Genomic DNA, 20545 nt, shown 5'->3' on the forward strand with positions numbered 1-20545 from the left:
TCATAGCTAAATTTTAAACAACTAACAATAAAGAAGATCATATTATTGATTTTTTTAATTTAAATTCTTTATTGTTTAAAGTATTATATAAGTCTCCTTTTTTCCCCCTGGACCTCTCCCTACCCACCCCCACCCCCCAGCACATGCCCTCACCACCCCCCTCCCATCTGTGTACATTGGTTATGCTTATATGCATGTACACAAGTCCTTTGGTTGATCTCTTACCCCCTCACCCCTCGCCCTCCCTCATAAGTTGGACAGTCTGTTCGATGCTTCTATGACTGGTTCTATTTTTTTTTCATCAGTTTATGTTGTTTATTATATTCTACAAATGAGTGTGATCATGTGGTATTTATCTTTCTCCGACTGGCTTATTCCTATTGATTTATTTTTATTTTCCCATTTGACATTACTTTTTATTGACCTTTACCAAAAAATATATGGTATACATTTGTTACAAAATAACTATTTCCTATCCTAAGAAATTGAAATTTTATTAATATTTATGAGGATGACTATATTGTTTCTACTTTCCAGTATGCTTTTATGAAAGAACTATTTTTATTCCCAACTATGTTACTGGTACAAGCTTAGTCTAAACTGTGGTATGCAAAACTGTCTAATGGGATGCGGTGGTGAGGATGAACAATTGGGAACAATTAAGACACTGTTGAAACTTCTGGGACAGAACTCATCTTAAAGGACAAGGAAACTGACCTAACTAAGCCATTGCAGGAAGTGGTCATCACTTCAGTCCTCAGTTTCCTTTCTAAGCCCTGGAGCTACTTTAACTAAAATCAGAAAGAACTATTTCCTTAAAACTGTTCTGAGATACTGAGGCAGAAACAGCAATACTTCAATATAGGGTGGGGTACAAGTAGGTTTACAGTTGTTTGTATGGAAAATAATGCAATAATTAATAAATAATAATGCAAGAATGAGCTCTTTGCTTTGCATACTCATAGCTCTAAACCCACTTTTGCCAAACACTGTATATTTTAAGCAGAATAAATGATCTATCCTGGTCAAGGGCAACTGAGATTTCCAATAGGAGAGACTAAAAGGTACCCTTAGGAACTAAGACACAAGCCAGGGTACAGACAGTGAGTATATAGAGGAGTATAGATGATAATATGTAGATGGAGTGAACTCTTTAAAAAATATTGTGGTGAAATACAGAAAATAAGTAGGATTATATCCTCATTGGTATTGAATGGGTACATTGAACACAGATAAATTTCTGGATTGTTTTATTCAACATGAGCCCGTCTGTTTAACAATAGGGAAAGTTGAGCCATGTTATATCAACAGAAAATGAAATAGTGCAAAGAGGGACATCAAAGGTCTTGAACAGTAGTAGTTAAGTGGCATGGTGGGGTTCCAAGAAGGGAAACAGAAATATGATCTTTAGCTGATGTGGAAGATTTTGCTTTTGTTAGAGAAAAAAAAATAGATGAGTGCTGATGAAGAAATCCTTTTAAAATTGGCGGTCGAAATATGAGGTTGCATACACCATATTCTTTCACTGTTCTCTGTAAGTGAGAAGGGGAGAGCATTTTAAGAGATATGGCGTATATATGAGGAAGGAAGCAGGGGTGAGGTTCATGAATTTGAAAGACTAGTGAACTGATGGAAGACAGTATCCCAAAGAGGACTGTCCTTCCCATCACACATGCTCTTTAACACTGGCCTTACCACTTTCCCAAGAACTAAAGTTTATTTCTCAACTCTCCTGAATGTGAGCAGGCCTACTGACTGGTTTCACCAATAAAATGCAGCCCAAGTACTCTGCTCATTCCAGATGTAGCTTTTAACTTGGCAGTTAGCTTCTGATTCCTCTTCTTGGAAGCCAGCTGTGCATAAGTGTGGTTGTCCAGACTCCATCATGCTATGAGAAGGCAGAGCAATGAGAAGGGGTCATGGGGGATGAGATGCCCTGGAGGGAAAACAGGGAGAGAAGCATCAAATTACCAAATGTCCGTCCAGCCCACTTAAGGAATTCAGACTGCTCTCTCCCCTGACTTTATCTGTCTGCAACCAAAAGAGATAACTAGTCAGCTGACCAGAGGCAGTCCACAGAACTGTAAGACATATTAATGATGAATTGTTGATTAAAACCATTACGTTTGGGATGTTTGTTATACAGGGATAGATAATTGGGAAATAATGTTGAACCTATTGTTTTAGAAGGTGCTAGAGTGAGCTAACCAGAGAAATTTAGTAGGATATATCAAGTAATGTTGAATGCCTAAATGCAGTGTTTAACTTATTCTGGTGAGCTCTATGTGAATAAATTTATCCAGCAGTAGTTATGAGCTAATTATGAGCACTGAACATAAAACAAAATACCTGGATTTAATCTAAGGTTGATGTTTAGCTAGGGCAAGTATAAGATAATGGAAATCAGTCAAGAGAATAGAAGATCATAATAAAGAATTATTTAAATGATTGTTTCAACTTAAAACAAATGCTTCATTGTCTGATTATTTTTAAGGTTTTTACTCAAACTGTTCTGGAATGCTCTGAGTCTCCATCATTATCAGATCTTTACCCTCCTCCTCCACTGCTCATCATTGTTATCATCCCAAACCTGCTCTTTCATAGAATCTAATCACAGTTGCTTTCCATAAAAATAGTGGGTAGAAGTCAGTGCCCTTTTCCTTTGGGCTGCTGTATGTAGTTTCTAATATTTTTCAAATGATTGGCATTAATTATAGATAATCATTCTTGAGAGGATATGTGCTTTACAATGGTCTCATTTGGCACTGAAGTTTTTCTTTGTTTCTCCTCAACTTGAAGCTTATAATTTAAAATTCAGAAAATTATAGTGAATCTTCAAATAGCAGACCCTGCTGTACAACATTATTCCCCTAAGAATGTTTTTAAATATTGTTTTATTAATTTAATAAAAAACAAAAGCAGAAGAACATGACCTGTATATTGTATTATTTAGGATTATACATGAAGACTTTATTTGAGAAACTATCTAGAATAAGAAATAAACTGCAAGGTCTGATATTTTTTAAAGCAGGCCTGAGTATATGAAATTGTTGACTATGTTAAGAAAGAACGTTTACAATGATATGTCACACAAATGTCACACCTCCATGTTCACCACACTCCTGAACTGTGAGTCACACGTACAACTGCCAAGAAAAAAGAACACTTTAAATTTAATGACTGATTTCCTCTCTTTTCTGTTTTCCTGGCTGCTAGAGAGAAACTTCTAGTCCTGTTTTAAGCCCATGGAAACCAAAATAGAATGAGATTTGTTTATACTGGTTGTGCCAAAGGGGAAGAGTGTGAGAAACTGACATAAATGAGGTTGAAGTGTTTGTTCTAGTTTAATTTTTTTAGGAAAAGATTTTCCTAAGAAAATACAAGAATCACACAATGGTAATCATTTTTAATTAACTTAATAAAACAAATTAAAAATTGATTTGGCTATAAATATTATTTCCTATGTTCTTCAGCATTGCACAGATGTAAATACATGATGGAAAAATGTTAACACAACATTCAAAGAAGTAGGTAAAACAATAAGTTATCATTGGACCAAAAATGTCACTTCCCCTATTCACTCATACAGTCTATACATAATTCTCTCCTTTATCCATTCTGTTAGGTAGTGCAGTCTTGTCTAACAAAGAATGAAATATAAAGGCACCAATTTGTCTTCTGAGGTAGCTTAGCCACTGGAATTTATCCCCCTCTATTTTATAACACAGTCCCTACAGGTATTCAAATACATTTTTATTGACATAATTGGGGGTTAGACAAGTCCAGGTTTATATTATCTTTCCTTTGCAAACACCCTCTTAGTCATTTGTTATTGTGTAATATTCTCCCATAAGACCAAAACCTCATACATCATTACTACATGATTTCACTACTGTCCATCCTCTAATCTGTAAATACTTTTATCCAGTGGTAGAAAACAAGAGATCCATACTGTGTTGTAGTAAACCCAAAGATACCTGGTATTCCATTCCTAGGGTTAGTAAACTAGCTTTGAAAGTTTTTAGGCCAATAGGTGGGTATTGTCTATTGTCAGTATGAGATTTCGGCATCGTCACTATCAGGTGCTGATTTTATCTTCATTTTCAAAGTTAACACCACACTGGCCAGTAGGTACTTATTAAGACTCTAATTGTTGTGCATTTGAGTGTGCTTGAGCTTCTGTAATATAATAAACTCTCATAGATTGGGACATTGCTCAAATAGAGGAGCTCAGCTTCTGGCAATGGAATGCCAGTCTCATCTGCCGCCGGTAATTGTTCTCCATTCCATAAATCCCAATGCAGACAGGGCTGAGTGTGGGGACACTGTGATCCCTAAAGTGGTTTCCTCTTCTTTAAAACGACTTCACCGTCACCTACTACAAACAGCTATTTGGGGAATCTGCTCTCTTCCATTCTTCATCCAACACTGTCTCCACATTGTTGGGTGAGCACAGTTCATATACCTCCGAATCTTGACTGTTTATCAATGGCTTCCACCTCCTGTGGAAGTGCCAGGCTCAGAAGTAAAGCTCCTAACACTTTGCAGAAAGCCAAGCTCTTAAAGTTGGTTACAGGGTAGCACTATTGTAGAGATCACAATTTTGTTTGGAGTTAGATGTCACATTAGGCAAAACATTCTCTCTCTCAGAGTCACACATTCCCAATAAACCACAATAGATAATATCAGAGTGTTTTGCTGCTACTCAGGACCTGAGCCAGGAGGGTCCTATAAATTGCATAGAGAAGACAAATAAGGCAGTTAAATTTCAGACTCGGTCAAGACCATGTCATGTGATCTTCATGCACAGACAAATAGAAAGGGAGAAAGAGTAGTAAAAACCAAGATGAACCCTAGCCGGTTTGGCTCAGTTGATAGAGCTTTGCCTGCAGACTGAAGGGTCCTGGGTTTGATTCCAGTCAAGGGTATGTACCTCAGTTGCAGGCTCTTCTTTTGGCCTGGGTCCATGCAGGGGGCAACCAATCAATGTGTTCCTCTCACATCGATGTTTCTCTCTGTACTTCCCTCTCTCTTCTGCTCTCTCTAAAAATCAATGGAAAAATATCCTGGAAGGGGGATTGAAAATAAAACAAAAATAAAAACCAAGATGGTTTTTATCTTTTTTGAGAGAAAGGAATTATTATTATTGTTTTTTAATACTCACCTGAGGATATTTTTCCATTGATTTTTAGAGAGATTGGAAGAGGGAGGGAAAGACAGATAGAAATATTGAATTTCATGCACTGGGCCTCTAGTTGTTAGTATAAAGTAAATTAGAGACATCATAATATTTCATTCATGCAATTCAGTATGTATCTCTATCTCTATAGGTAAGCCTTTTATAAAACAACCACAGTATTATGAATGCACCTAAAATATGTGTAAATATTCCCATATTATCTAATATTTAGTGTCATTGTTCAAATTCTAATCATTTCACAAGTGTCACATTTTTAACATGCCATAACAGATATTTAGATTGTTATTCTATTTTTTTAGAGTTTTCTCTCTCTCTCTCTCTCTCTCTCTCTCTCTCAGTCTCTCTCTCTCTCTGGTTGTCTTTTTTTAAATAATGGTATAGCTATTTATTTTTACATAGATTCATTATTTCATTATATCTTGCAAATGGAAAATATTTTAATCCAAATATTCCTTCTTTATATATTACCTGAAATTTTTCTATAGAAAGGAATTTTCTATTATTATCTGCTTGATTTCTTTTGACTTCATCAGTTTTCCACAGTTGCAATGTGTCTTTTTTTATTTTGACTTTGTGAGCTTTCAACATAGTTTCTCCTCAAGCTTCAAAATATGAATTGAAAAAAACATATCAATAACATTGGTTTAAATATATTTGATAGGTTTATTTTTTTGTGATGGCAAGATGTGCCATCTTTGTTCAGTGGAATAATTTTCTATCAGGTTACTGCATCATTTTGACATGACCCCAGCACTCTTCCAGAGCACCCTTGCTACCTAACAAAAGCAGATTGTGAACTTACCTTGTGTATTATCTTTTCCATAGCTAGAATAAGTTATTTCTTCTCCACACCCTGGCTCATTTTTGTAGAAAGTCTATCTGGGCACTAGTTAAAGATGCTATTGCTAACCCATTGTTTCTAGGTCTTCTTAGTAGAAATGGCTATAAAATCATTGTTGTTTGCTATGTTTCAAGAAAAAGTACATAATGAATGCATAATAATACTTCCAATTTAAAATGCAGATTATAGAGTTTTTGCTTAACCTGTTTTATCTTATGCTTATATCTCCTTTATTTACACTAAGAAGCTCATTTCTGTAGGACATTGGAAATAGAATTAAAACATTATGTAATTACTCAATTTTTATACCTTACAACACAGAGTCATCTCAAAATAAAAATATCAACATAACTTCAAGCAATACATTTTTAAATTAATATATTTGCAATACTTATTTTTTGTTCTACCATCAATTTCTAGTCAAATTACTGTGTTTAAAGTCCATTTGGCCTAATTTTCACTTGTGTGGATATGACCAACTGTGTGTATATTTGTATACATTTTCCCCATTTTACTATTGATTGCATTATTTTGGATTTTTTAATTGTATTTAGTTTAATAATTATATAAAATATTTGTATGGCTCTAAAGTAAAATTTATGAAACACGGACTATTTAAAGAAGCCTACATTTTATATAAGTCCCCATTATTTTATTTCTTTCATTATAAGTAAACTTTATTTTTTTATATCCTTGGCCATTTTTTTCATTTTTTGTTTATTATAAGCAGACATCTTTGTATTCTTTATCCTTCTTGAATAAACTGAACTATAGTATAAATTACTCCAAATAGATAGACATACCGTATTATAAGTTAATAAATTCAGAAATATTTTAATAAAATATCAGCATTTGTAATAGAAAAAAAGGAGTAACAGACTAGCATATATATTGCATTTCCTATTGTTAACTTTCTGAGGTAAGAACTTCACAGATATCCAAAATGATAAAAACTTTGTTATCTCCATATGAAGGGAAGGCTACATAATTTTTATATGCAGCAGACTTTTTATTGGGTTATATATTTGAACTCATATCAATGTTCAGAGAAGTGGGCAAAGATACGTTACAGTAGGTTGTCACTTAAAGGTGCAAACAATGGTCATTGGATAGGCTTCATCTTGGAAAGTGGAGCATGGTTTCTAAAAACCTCTCATTTCCTTTGCATTTGAGAATATAACTTTCCCAGCAGGCAGTAAAAATTACCCTTAGCAAGATGAATCTATCTTCTATAAGTATCTTGCATTCATTTAAGTTTTGCTTTTTAAAATGGTATTATTAATATGTCTCATTTAGTAGGTGATAGATCCAAGTGAGAACATTTTGCTGTAAGTGATGTAAACCAATTCAAGTATGTCATTAAGTTGCAATTTTGAATTTCTCCAGTCATGACTAATTACCAAAGAACTAGTTTTAAATTCTTTCCATTTGTCTGCTCTCAAATTTAGAAAAGAGAAAAGATGTTGATGGCTTAGGTAATGTGTGATTTGCTCCAATCAGAGAATTTTTGTTGTGTGTTTATACTTACCTTTTTCAGTGAGTTTACAAGCCTGCAATGGTTGGAAATAAACTTACTGGAAATTGTGATTGTCACATTGCCTTCAATACACATCTGGGAATATTCTGCATGTCTGTTTTAAACAAAAATGATATATATTTTTTAAAAGGTAGAATTCCTATAATAACTCATTATGAGATAGTCAGAAATAGATTGAGTTTTTGCATATTATATAATATGTATGAGTTTAAAATTCAAATATCCTGCCATCTAGACTATATATTTTAAATAAACACCTAAAGATAAATTATTTATATTATTTTATTCATAATTTAGTACTCACGAATGTGAACAAGGACTTACCAGTTTAAAATAAAGGAAAACTCCCACCAACAGCCTGGAGTGTTGCAGGCATGTGTAAGAGCATATGCGAGCAAAGGACAATATAATGTGGGAGAGGAAAATGACCTAAAGAGAGATTGTAAGCATGAGAAATGCAAGTTTTCTTTAAGTCTGGATAATAGTGATGGCTAATGAGTATTGTATCATCGAATTGCAGAGACACACATTTCATTTACTAGCCACCTTTACAAAACGGGAGAATGTTCAGGCAGGAACCAAAGGAAGGCCCGATGAGGATGAATCATGTTTTGGAAAACACCATGAGCTTATATCACTCTTTGGGCTGCTTTTCCAACTGCTTGATTTTGGGGAATTCAGCCAAAGGAATGAGGTTAAAGGCAGTTATGAGCCAGGTACAAAAGCAAAGCAATAATTAGCTGAAAGTGTCTGCATGGGGTAGGCAATTGAATATTAGACAGAGTCTCTGTATTTAACTTTATTGCAAAAATTTATTTACCGATTCCCTTCATATTTTAATTTTTAAAAATATGTGAGTATTTTTTTTCCCATTACTATGGATAATTTAGACCTGAATTTAATTCATTTCATTATTATATGTACCAGAAAATGATTAATAAAGTATTTTATGATATACAAGGAAAAAATACCCTCAAGTCTTAAAAATAATCCTAACAAAAGAGATCCATTGAAATTGGGGGGAAATGCATAAGTCAAATATTTTATCTCTTCCATTTCCTCTCATACATGCTCTTTCAGCAATTAAGCTCTTCTACATTCAGCTTTTGCAGATATTGAATCTAAATATTGAAAAAAGCACATTTTATTGAAAAATGCGACACTTTCATTTTGGGATAAAAGATTTGGTTTATAACAGTTGAAACTTTAATCTGAATTTCCCTTTTAAGGTTATTGCATTTCATTTTCTGTAAGCCCTACATATACATGGGAATGATATATTATTTTTTCCAAACTCAGGATGTTTAGAATGTCCTTCAGAAATGTTAGTTTACTTTTTAGATATGGAAATTTGGTTTTTGAATTGAGGGATTGTTATTTTAAAGCTGAAAATTGTATATCAATCAACCTAATGTCCCATTCCACATCTTTAAAAAAGGAATCTCCTTCTTTCTTAGCCATTATATACAGATGTGTATGTAACAGGTGAACAAGTTTCTATTTATGGGAACTTCCTATGTCTCACCCAAGAAACACAGGAGCATTGACTATTGTTTTCACTGTTTCAGCTCCTAGGCATGTCTACTAAAGCAAATAAGAAATGAAGTTCATCGGTGACATAATGAACCTTGTATACACTGTTTTAAAACTTCCAGGGTCAGTGGAAAATATAGTTTCTAGTCATACCACTCCATAACAGCTGTGTCTGTGTAACACTAGATTAAGTATGTACATAAATACAACCCTAATATACAAATCTGTACCTCAGTTCTGCCTTCTGATCTGTTTCATTTTTAATCTCATGTGTCCAACTCTATTAGCTGTCTCCTTATATATGTCCCACTAATATCTCAAAAATAACTTCTTAATTTTTGCTTTTCTTTCCTAATTTCCCTACCATGCCCAGTAGTTCTGCTATTGTCATTTTTCTTTATCCTGAACATCCCAGATATACTATTTTCTTTCCACCATTGCCATCTAATGCTAGCACTTGCAGAAATATTAAATATAAAATAAAGAATACCACAGAGAAATAAAAATATACACATTTAAAGTACCTTTAAAAATAGTATTATTTACAATATGTAAAATGTTAAAATAGTCCAAGTGCCCATCAGTAGATGAATGGATTTAAAAACTTTGGTACATTTTATGATATACAAGAAAAAAGTGCCCTCCAAGGGTGTTATTATTCCAAGATCTCTTACCCTTTTAGACAGCATAGAGGGACCTGGAGAGTATTATGCTAAGCAAAATAAGCCAGTCAGAGAAAAACAAGTATAGTATGTTCTCACTTTTATGTGGAATTTAATGAACAAAATAAACTGATGAACAAAAAAGATCCAGAGACAGTGAAGCATCAACAGATTGATGTATTTCAGAGGGAAGGGAGAATAGGGAGAAATTAACCAATGAACTTATATGCATATGTGAATAGCTTATGGACAGACAATAGTTCAGGGGAAGACTGGTGAGGGATCAGGAGCAGGGTGGAGGGGGTCAAAATGGGGGGAAAAGGGGACATCTGTAATACTTTCAAAAATAATTAAATATCAAATTTCCTTGCAAAATTTGTTCCAAAAATTGTAATGAAAAAATTGTTTTATGTTACAAATTAAACACACACACACACACACACACACACACACACACACACAGACACACACACACACACCTATGACTATCCAACTGAATATATTGCTAAAGCAATGGTCCTTCTTGAGAGACCTCTATCTTTAAGATATCAGCTCTAGATCTTCCAGATTACTCAAATAGCTCAATCACATATGGCTCCTCCTCAGATGAGATATGAACTTCCAAGACCTTTTGTAAAACAGCTACTCTTTTTAATAAAAGTCAAGAAGAAAAAAGGGTATTTTAGCAACATATTAGATTTCTGGCAACTTCATAATTTTTATCTCTTATTTTTGTCAATTTTATTGTTTTAATTAGAATTATTTCTTAGCATTATCACTGCCATCTTCCTGAGTTGGCAATCAATATTTCAAAATATGTATTTGCCATCACCCTACTGATCCTACAACTAGCTCTCTGTTGTATCCTTATGTTACATCCAATATCTTGAATGTGTGTTTTTATAAATCTCAGACTGACAGAAAATTTCCTCAGATTCATGCTCTATAACAGGCGTCCTCAAACTATGGCCCACAGGCCACATGCGAGTGTTTTTGCTGTTTTGTTTTTTGACTTCAAAATCAGATATGTGCAGTGTGCATAGGAATTTGTTCATAGTTTTTTTTAAACTATAGTCCGGCCCTCCAACGGTCTGAGGGACAGTGAACTGGCCCCCTGTTTAAAAAGTTTGAGGACCCCTGCTCTATATATTTGTTTCATTTTTGTAGGTTATTATTATTTTCTTATTAGTAGCCCCTTGCAGGAAGATTCCTGCAATAGGACTTCCTGCTGCGCTCTCCCCCGCCCCGCCTGCTTGCCTCCCTTCTCTGCCAATCCTGCCTATTTGCTTATCCGCAGCTTCGCTCCCTTCTGCAGTGCTTGGCTTCTTCCTATGCTGTCTTGATATGCAAATTAACCACCATCTTGGTTGGGTTAATTTGCATACTCACCCTGATTAGCTGGTGGGTGTGGCTTAGGCATAGTGAAGGTGTGGTCAATTTGCATATTACTCTTTTATTAGGTAGGATTTTACTTTCAAGTATTCTTTTTCTGTTTACCATATATTAATTTTCTTAGCTGTTTCTTCTTGCTTCTAAAATTGGCAAATGAATGACATCTCTTTCCAGTAGAGGTTAAAATGTTGTTAATATATTTTGTAAATCGCTCTCAATCATAAAATGATAGAGTTAGTAGTATTTCATTTCCTTCTAGTTTCTGAAACACAGTGAAATATTTTAACCATACATCATATTGTGTCAGGTCTAGAGTAAATCAATCAAAAGCAGAAACAAATCCCATACTTCTTTCTCCTGTTCATATGTGGTGCATGGGACAAGATAAAACTTCTTGTGCTCTTTAATCAATATATATATAAAAGGCTAAGTGACCATCTGTCTGACCTACCATCCGACCGGTAGCCATGACGTGCAATGACCACCAGAGGCTAGGCGCTCTAACCGGTAGCTGACATGCACTGACCACCAGGGGGATGTCGGAGAGCCAGTTTTGGCCCAATCCCCACAGGCCACACTGAGGGACCCCACCTGCTGGAGGAACCCCGCTCACTCTGCAGGTGACATTCGAGCCACAGCACTGCCTCAGGTGCGGCCAGCTGGGGAGGGACCACAGGAGGTTGTCTCACTGGCCCATCTCACCCAGTCCCGCCCTGCTGGCAACTTCCTAATTAATTTTCTTTCAATGTACAGGAATCCATGCACTGTGCCTCTAGTATTTAAATAATTGAAAAATGAAGGAAAATATTTATTCTTGCTATATGTTAAAGTTTATTTAGCTATTTAATTATCTTCAAGGCATGAAAATGTGCTGAAAGATATAACAGTTGTGCTCCAAATTGATTTCTTATAACTGGTGTGATAATTTTCTGGCTGATGGTCAAACGCTACCCACCTCATTTCTTCCACAGCAGATTCTTATTAAACAACAAAATCTAGGCTTCAAGACATGTGTACTCGTTTCTATAAACCTGTGCTTTTATTTATTTATTCATTTTTAAATCATGGCTGTCTTGGGGAAAATTTTAGCCTCCTAAATCCCATTAACTCAAGATTAATTTCAAAAAACCTGAAAATATCAGCCTTTGTTGGAGTCAGGATTCAGATATAAGCATTGGTTTGCTTTATATCTGAACAGATGAAATCATAAGATACTTCAATTTGGAAGAAACCATTTGGAAAACGGAAGCACCTGGCCAACTTCCGGAAATGACAGTGATTGTTAGGTTGTGTCCTTTCCTGCTTCGAATTCTGTGGCGATGGCAACTTCCTCTAGAGCCTTGTGCTGCTGTATTTATGAAACTTTGTTTCAAACCTGGCTTTCCAGTCCTCTCGGCAGCTCTGTAGACAGTCCCAAACCAAAACTTCTCTTTCAGCCTAATTAGTAAGAGATGTATCTGTTACAAACAAGATTGTTAAGGCCTCTAAATGGTTAAGTCATAAAAGCTCCGTGACATAGGAAGCCTACTTCTTTAGTCATACTTGCACTCAGAGAAGCATAAGTTGAGGCGCTTTAAGACGTAACCACAAAAGAGCCCAGCCAGTGTGATTTAGTGGTTGAGGTTCAACCTATAAAACAGAAGATCACGGTTGGATTCCCAGTCAGGACACATGCCTGGGTTGCAGGCACAATTTCCAGTGTGGGGCATGCAGGAGGCAGCTGATCAATGATTTTCTCTCATCATTGATCTCTCTCTCTCTCTCTCTCTCTCTCTCTCTCTCTCTCTCTCTCTCTCTCTCTCTCTCTCCTTTCCTTCCTCTCTGAAATCAATAAAAATATATTTTTTATATTTTATATTTCTAAAATGATATATTACTAGAATATGTGTATTAGTTATTGATGGCTGAATTAAGGCACATTTCCCCAAAATGTTGCAGTGAACATAGCCTACTTAATATATTATAGTTTCTGTGGGTCAACGCCCAAGTATGGCATAGCTTGCCCCTCTGCTTCACATTCTCCCTGGAGACTATAGTCAGTGCAGATCCAGGGCATGTGGTCTCATTGAATTCTCAATTCAGGAAAAAACCATTTACAAACTCACTCAGTGGGTGCTGCAGCATTCAATTTCTTGCAGATGTTGCACTGAGGGCCTCAATTCTTTGCTGGCTGGTGGCCTGAAGCTGCTCAAAGTTCCTTGCCCTGTGGGCCTCTCTCACTTGGCTGTTTACTTCATCAAAGCATGCAAATAGAGAAGGCTAATTGGGAGAGTTTGTGAGCAATACGGTAGTCACAGTCTTTTGTAAGTTAATGGGTAAAGAGGCATTTCTTCAACTCTGCTGTGTTGTTGGTTGAAGCAAGTAACTCAAGGGGAGGCTATTACTCAAGGCCAGGATTATCAGGAACAGACATCACTGAAGGCTCTCTTGAAGTCTGCCCAACACAAGTAAATTTTAATCAGCCTACAGATGGTCTTTCTTATGCTTAGCCAAAAAACACCTTAAAAATAAATATTTAGGTTGAAAGCTATGGAAGGTATTGACAGGTAAACCTGTTACATTTGTTTAGTCATTAACAGAGCAATCATTGGGAGAAGCTCGGAATTCAACGACTTGTGTGGACTGTGCTATTAGAAACTAACAACCTCTGAGCTATAACATGATATAAAAAAAAAACTTCAGAAGACATCCACAGACAAAATTCTCTTTAATTTCTGTTTCAACACCAATTAAAATAAATTACTATTTAATTGTGAATAATACTTGGCTTAAAAAAAAGAAAAATAGTTTGCATTGTAAAAATTGAGACCAAAGGAAAAAATCTTGACCGCGCCCCTCCCCCCCCCCCCAAAAAAAAAATGAGGAAAACACTACTGCCTGGTGAAGGATTTGATCATAAACAGGGAAAAATTAAGACTGCTCATTATTTGACTTACAAATTTTTGTTTGTTTTTAGTATGTATAGTAAGCCTATGACATAAACAATATAGATATTTGGTTTCCCAAAAGACCACCAGAATAGCTTGTTAATCAACCTAAATCCAGTTTTTTCTCTGTTGTATTAAGAGAATGTATCAATCTGATACTTACGGTATTGTCTGGGAGAAGGGGAAATGGGACAAATAGTAGTGTCCTCAGTAAAAGGACATATTTTTACCAAAAATAACAATGTATACATCTTATTAAATAGATGGGGAACATAAAAATACATTTTTGGGAGGAGGCTAGCAATCTGATTCTGTACCTAGTTCATCAGTATCCCTAATGCACATTCTTGATAGCCTATAATCAAGTCACTGCCCCTTCCTTAATTATCTGGTCTTGCAATACCTATTTACCTAAATACTCCCATTTTACAGAGGCCATAAACCATGAACCCTACACAAGTGCTGGAAGGGGTTATCAGCGCTGGCGCCAGCCCAGGCCTTTAGGTGTGGTCTCACAGCCCCCATCCCAACACACAGGGATTTTTGCAAAGCCTGTGAAAGGTCCAGAAGTCTGACCAATATTTGGGGGACAAAGAAACCAAAGGATACACAGGAAAGCTTCTTCCATATTGGGGGACTCAGGATTTGGAGAACTGACCCTCTGAGTCACTGTCCTAGTACATGTAAAACATCTGAAAATAAATGGGTTTATCCTGAATCTCTGAGTACTCCTGTGTGTTTTTCGGTTGCCTGGTAAATTCTGTAACAAAATAATCCAAAATAGGGTATCTCATTCCTAGGAGAAAAAATAAATGTAGGATTTGAGAAGTGAATGAGAGGAAATTAGAACACAACTCAATGAAAGTTTTAAGTCACCATTATATTTAGAGAGACTTCAAAGTGTGGTGTTAAGGGACCTCAGAAGAACAAGCCTTTTCTGAAATAAGAATGTTGAACAGCAGTGATAAAGGGATCTCAACTCTATCTTCCTGGGACTTCTAAAACTGTTGGCTACAAAACTCCAAAAGATCACCAGAGTTGAGTTTATTGTCTACTATTGCAAGGCATCAATTTGATAGTCTTAGTGGTGGGACCAGGAGGCAAATATCATCGGTTTTTTAGGTGTCTGGGCATGGGGAGTTAAAGTGGGCCTCTCACAGTGGAGATTTGGTTGGAATGAGCACATTTCATAAAACAGTTTTTAAGGATTAATATACACAGTGAGAGTCTTGAAAATAAGGGTGAACAATAAAGGCTTGTTCCAAAGTTGAATGGTTTGTCCATTTGGACAAGTTATTATATGGAAATGGGGGCTTTTGGGCTCAGATGAGCAAACTACTGTCCTGAGAAAGAAGTTACTCAAGCACCTTAATCTTCAGATAAATTGATTTCTGGGAAGTTCCAGAAGCAAGTGATGACATTATTTACTGACTTATAGACTTGTCTTCCAGGGAAAGATTTTCCTGGAACAAACAGTAAAAACATAGGCAGCTTTAACTTTAATGTAGGAAGTATTAGTTCTCAGTATTGTTATTTTCCACACCTTTAGGCTAGGGAAAATTAAGCTTTTTAAGATAGCGAGTTTCTATAAAACATTCTAGAATAAGACCAAAGGAAATAGATTAAAATAAAATAAAGCTTGAATTACTACCTAACAGAAAGTTTATTTTGAAAGTGAGACTACCATCTGTTTTCTGGCCAGGAGTAAACATTTTATATATTATACACATTTAGATTGGTCATGAGAAAAGGGACAGGAAAGCAAGAATGTGAGCTGGTGGGGATGGTGATGAGGCAAAACGAACAGTTCTCAGTTCTCAGAAGAACATGTTCTAAGAGTAAATAAATTGGGGAGAAGTTTATTAATAAACTTGTGAGGATTGCACTTATCAATAAAACAAGTAGTTTAGTTCCCCAGCTTGCAACTTTTGCTATGTAAGCTTTGTAGAAAACATCTTAACTATTTATATAATGCAAGGTTATACAATTAGAAAGTGGCAGACTGTATATTACAGTTCAATACTATCATTAAACAGCTATGCTTTTAAATAGTTATTATGTTGTTTTATATAATGTGATATCAAATGCACACATATATATATAAAGAAGATAGTTGATGTATATATCTCATAGATGCTTGATGAGCAAATAAATGTGGTTTTTCCAGCTTCATACAGTGATGACCTAATTATTTTAGTTATTGTATCCATCTATTATGTATATGCATATATGCATGAAAAAGATAAGTATATGGCAGCCTATTTTATATCTTGTGATACTTAGAAGGCAGTGTGATCAAGAATACATATTATAATGATATAAAATTATTTTCTATTTTCAATCCTTTATAAGGAGAAATAAGAAAAAATATTATTTTCCTTTAAAAAGAATGTACATTAAACAACTGTTCTAATTATTTCTTATGCAATTTATTTTAATATTCTTACTTATATACATCAATTCAAAAATGTTGAAAACTGACAGGCATAACAAATTCATCAATGTGTTTATTGATTCAGTATACATTTATCAATGATTTCCATGTGCCAGATGCTGTTGAAAACAACATAATTTTGACTTCAGAACCCTTATTTTTGCTTATGCTAATGATATATTGCTAGATAAAACAAGTTGTTGGAGAATTATATATGAATATACATGCTCTGATTTTATATATATACTAGTACATCCTGTATAATAAAAGCCTAATATGCTAAGTGTCAGGTCATCCAGTTGGCAGTTCAACCAATCAAGCGTAATATGTTAATGATATGCTAAGGATGCTCAACTGCTCACTATGACATGCACTGACCACCAGGGGGCAGATGCTACAACCGGTAGATTAGCTTGCTGCTGGGGTCCGGCCAATCGGGATTGAGTGAGACAGGCCAGACAGGCCCTAGAGCCTTCCTACAGTCTCTGCCAGGCTGGCCAAACTCTGGCATCCCTCCCCGGCCCCATGCAGGAGCTGCCCGCTGGTGGTCAGTGCACTCCCACAGGGGGAGCGCCGCTTAGTTAAAAGCCGGGCTCATGGCTGGTGAACGCAGTGAGCACAGCGGCAGTGGCGGGAGCCTCTCCCACCTTGGCTGCAGGCAGGTGGTAAGGAGCGAGGGGTTCCAGACTTTGAGAGCCCCGGACTGTGAGAGGGATGTCTGACTGCTGGCTTAGGCCCGATCCCCAGGGGGTGATCATCCCCCGAGGGGTGGACATCCCCCAAGGGGTCCTGAACTGGGAGAAGGAGTAGGCTGGGCTGAGGGACTCCACCCCCTAGTGCATGATTTTTGTGCACTGAGCCTCTAGTATATATATAAAATCAGAGCATATATAGTATATGTGTATATACAGTATATGATTTATAACCTCTCATTAATAAGTCTAGAAAATGCCTTTTAACTCCAAGCACTAACATTTGAAAAATAGGGAAAATTATTTAACATTTTACTTTTCTTTACTGAGAGTATTTGAGTTATTTGTACTTTAACAACAAGCATATATTAATAAATAATGAAAAATAAAATTTAATATTATCATTGACCAAATTTCTTAGTAAGAAGGTCCTTTAAATTGTCAGAAATAACACTAAAATAAGTGTCAGTAAACCTAGCTCTAATACTAGAACATGACTATATATGTTAATTATTAATAAAATGATCTTAAGTAAGTCAATAGTTTTAAAGTAAAAAGTCATATTTCAGGCAGGTTCTTCATCTATAAAATGACACATTTATTTACTTCATTATAAATGTCCCTTCTAGGTCTGATGTTCTTTCTCTGATTCTAAATAATAATCAATCAGAATGCCCGTGAGAGAAAAAAACACAAAAACAGGAAAGTTTCAAAATAAACTAATAACATTATAGTCACTAATTAAAGTTTACATACAAAAGCAAGGATAATCAAATTTTAAGGCATGCCTTCATTTTTCTCCATATTTTTGTACAAGATTTATTGGATATGTCTACTCTTAGCAATTCGCATGAAGGATAGGGAAAAGAAACAATCTCTCAGATGAGGGACTACTAGTTTTCTCAAACTAGGGTCTTTGGAAAACTAGAAGCAGAATAATTAATGGGAGTTTATTAAACATGCAGATCCCTGGGCTACAACCATGATCTATTGAATTAGAAATGAGATGGATTGCAATAATTGTCATTTATAATACATTGCTTCAATTACTTTCATAACTGGTAATACTTGAGAACCACCTAGAATTAGAATTAGGAAAAAATGGTTACCTGTAATGACTACAGAATAGAAGTAACAGGTCAATTGCAGACTTCATTATAACTGATTTAATTTGTTGTTTAATGAACCCATCATGAATCCTCTATTCTATATCTGGATGACCACTGTTTCCAAATTATAGAAGTTTGAATTGATAACCTGAGAAAGAATGTAGTAGCAATATCAGTGTAGTGAAGTTAATGAGAGATTTCTAGGGCAATTTAGAGCTAGATCTTAGACAATGATGGCACATCAGTGTCAGGGCAGTGTTTTCAAGTAGTTCAGTGGGACTATAAGGAACCTTCACAAGTTACTATCTCTCCATAGCAATTGCTATGAAACTCTTAAAGCTACTGAGTTTCTGAATATTGACTCTGGAGGGAAATATGACTGCCCTACCACATTTCAAGCAAAGGTGTTAAAGGACAAAATGGGTATTCCAAAATGCTCCATAGTGGTACCAATGAAACAATGATTTATTATCCCTCTAAGCAGAATTGAAACAAGTACAAGTGCAAAACTTAATACTTATAACAACTTTTGCCCAGCAGGCCACTTCAAGCAAACCATTTCAAAGGAGTTCACATCCATAAACATAGTTGATTAAATTGAAGAGATACAAGTGAGTTAGAGAATGGTACTTTTTGGAAAAAAATATAATTTAAAAGAATATCTAGTAGATTCTTTCATTCTTTAAAGCAATGGCTTTAACTTTGTTGAGGTGACAAACTTGAACATATGATGAAAATTTTGGACTTTTCACAAGTAAAGCATATATATATATATGGAATTTTTATGTTTTCCAGAATCTTGGAAACTCATTCATGGATCCTGACTTTTTATTTTAGAGAATGTCACTTAATAAAAAGTGTAATAAAGTAAAAAATAGAAATTGAGGTTATTAAAGATTTTGCTTTTCAAAGTTGGGAAAGTAAGAAGTGCTTTATTATGTTTTAATTGTCAATCACATCTTAGCATTAGGTAGGTTGTTATGCATATTAGTCATTTAATTTTATCTGTCAAAATGGAAAATATGTGGGTAGGCACCTGAAAGTTCAAGCAAATTTAAATGAATTAGAGGTTCAAATAAGTAATTACTGTCATTGGATAAAAGGTTACTTAGGACTAAACCTGACCACTCCATCTATTTTATGGTCTCCAGTCAAAGTTAGGTGGCTATATATCATTGCCACTCTTTTAAAAAAGCTGACACAAGCATTTGTATTCTGACATTGAAACTAATTTTACATGATATTTTCAATGTAACTAAGCATGAGATTTGAGGTCTAAAGATATCCTACTACTTTTTAACTCTAAGGACAAATCCCTGACAGATTAAGTGCTGCACATCTCTTATAGACACTGTCATGACTCCCTTCAAATGTCACTCAATGTCCCCCAAATGCTGTCAAACGTGAGAGATCAATTAGGTGTATATATACAGGGAGGGCAGAAAGAAAACGAAAAATTTCAAAGAATTTCAGTGCTGATTTGAATTTCCTAAAATGTTAGTCAAAATCCTCAAAGACAGAAGTAATGATAGTTGAGAAGGTCAGTTATAAGCTCTACTGGTAAAACTTTGAAAACAAACTACTAAAAATACATTTAAGGAAAAAGTATAAACAAATTACATTAAGCCTAATGACATGTAATGAATAAAAATAATAAGAGTTTGTTGAGCATCCACTAGTATTACGTGCTGAGTCATCAAGCTTAACCATCCTTCAAATTGGACAAGATTGTGTCCCCACTTTTTAAAGGCCCAACTAAGGTGCAGCAAAGCTCAATAAAAGGCTGAGGGTTCCATAAGCAGAATCTGTCAGGGTCCAGATTCAAAACTAGATCTTGCTGATTTCAAAGCCTATCTTTTCCAATTGAATGATATTTCATAATCATTCAGATTATGCTATCCATGTTACTAAATTACGCTGGATACAATTGATATCAGTTAATCTTTGCTACATCACAAATACAACATCTCAAAGAATTAATGGCTCAAAATACGTTTTGCCCCTTGATTCAGTTGTTTAGCCAGGTGGTCTGTTTGGTCTGTGCTGGGTGTGGTAGGATGGCTTTACTCTCCTGTCTGCAGCATCAGCTGGGACTGGGACTCTCAGGCTGCCTCACCTTGTGACCTCTCATGCTCTAAACGGTAGTTGGGGCTTGTATACACAAGCGCAAAAGTGTTCAGAAGGAGGAGAGTGGGCAAGTGTCAGTGGGCAAGCACTT

This window comes from Eptesicus fuscus, chromosome 3, assembly GCF_027574615.1.
Source record: "Eptesicus fuscus isolate TK198812 chromosome 3, DD_ASM_mEF_20220401, whole genome shotgun sequence".
NCBI lineage: Eukaryota > Metazoa > Chordata > Mammalia > Chiroptera > Vespertilionidae > Eptesicus > Eptesicus fuscus.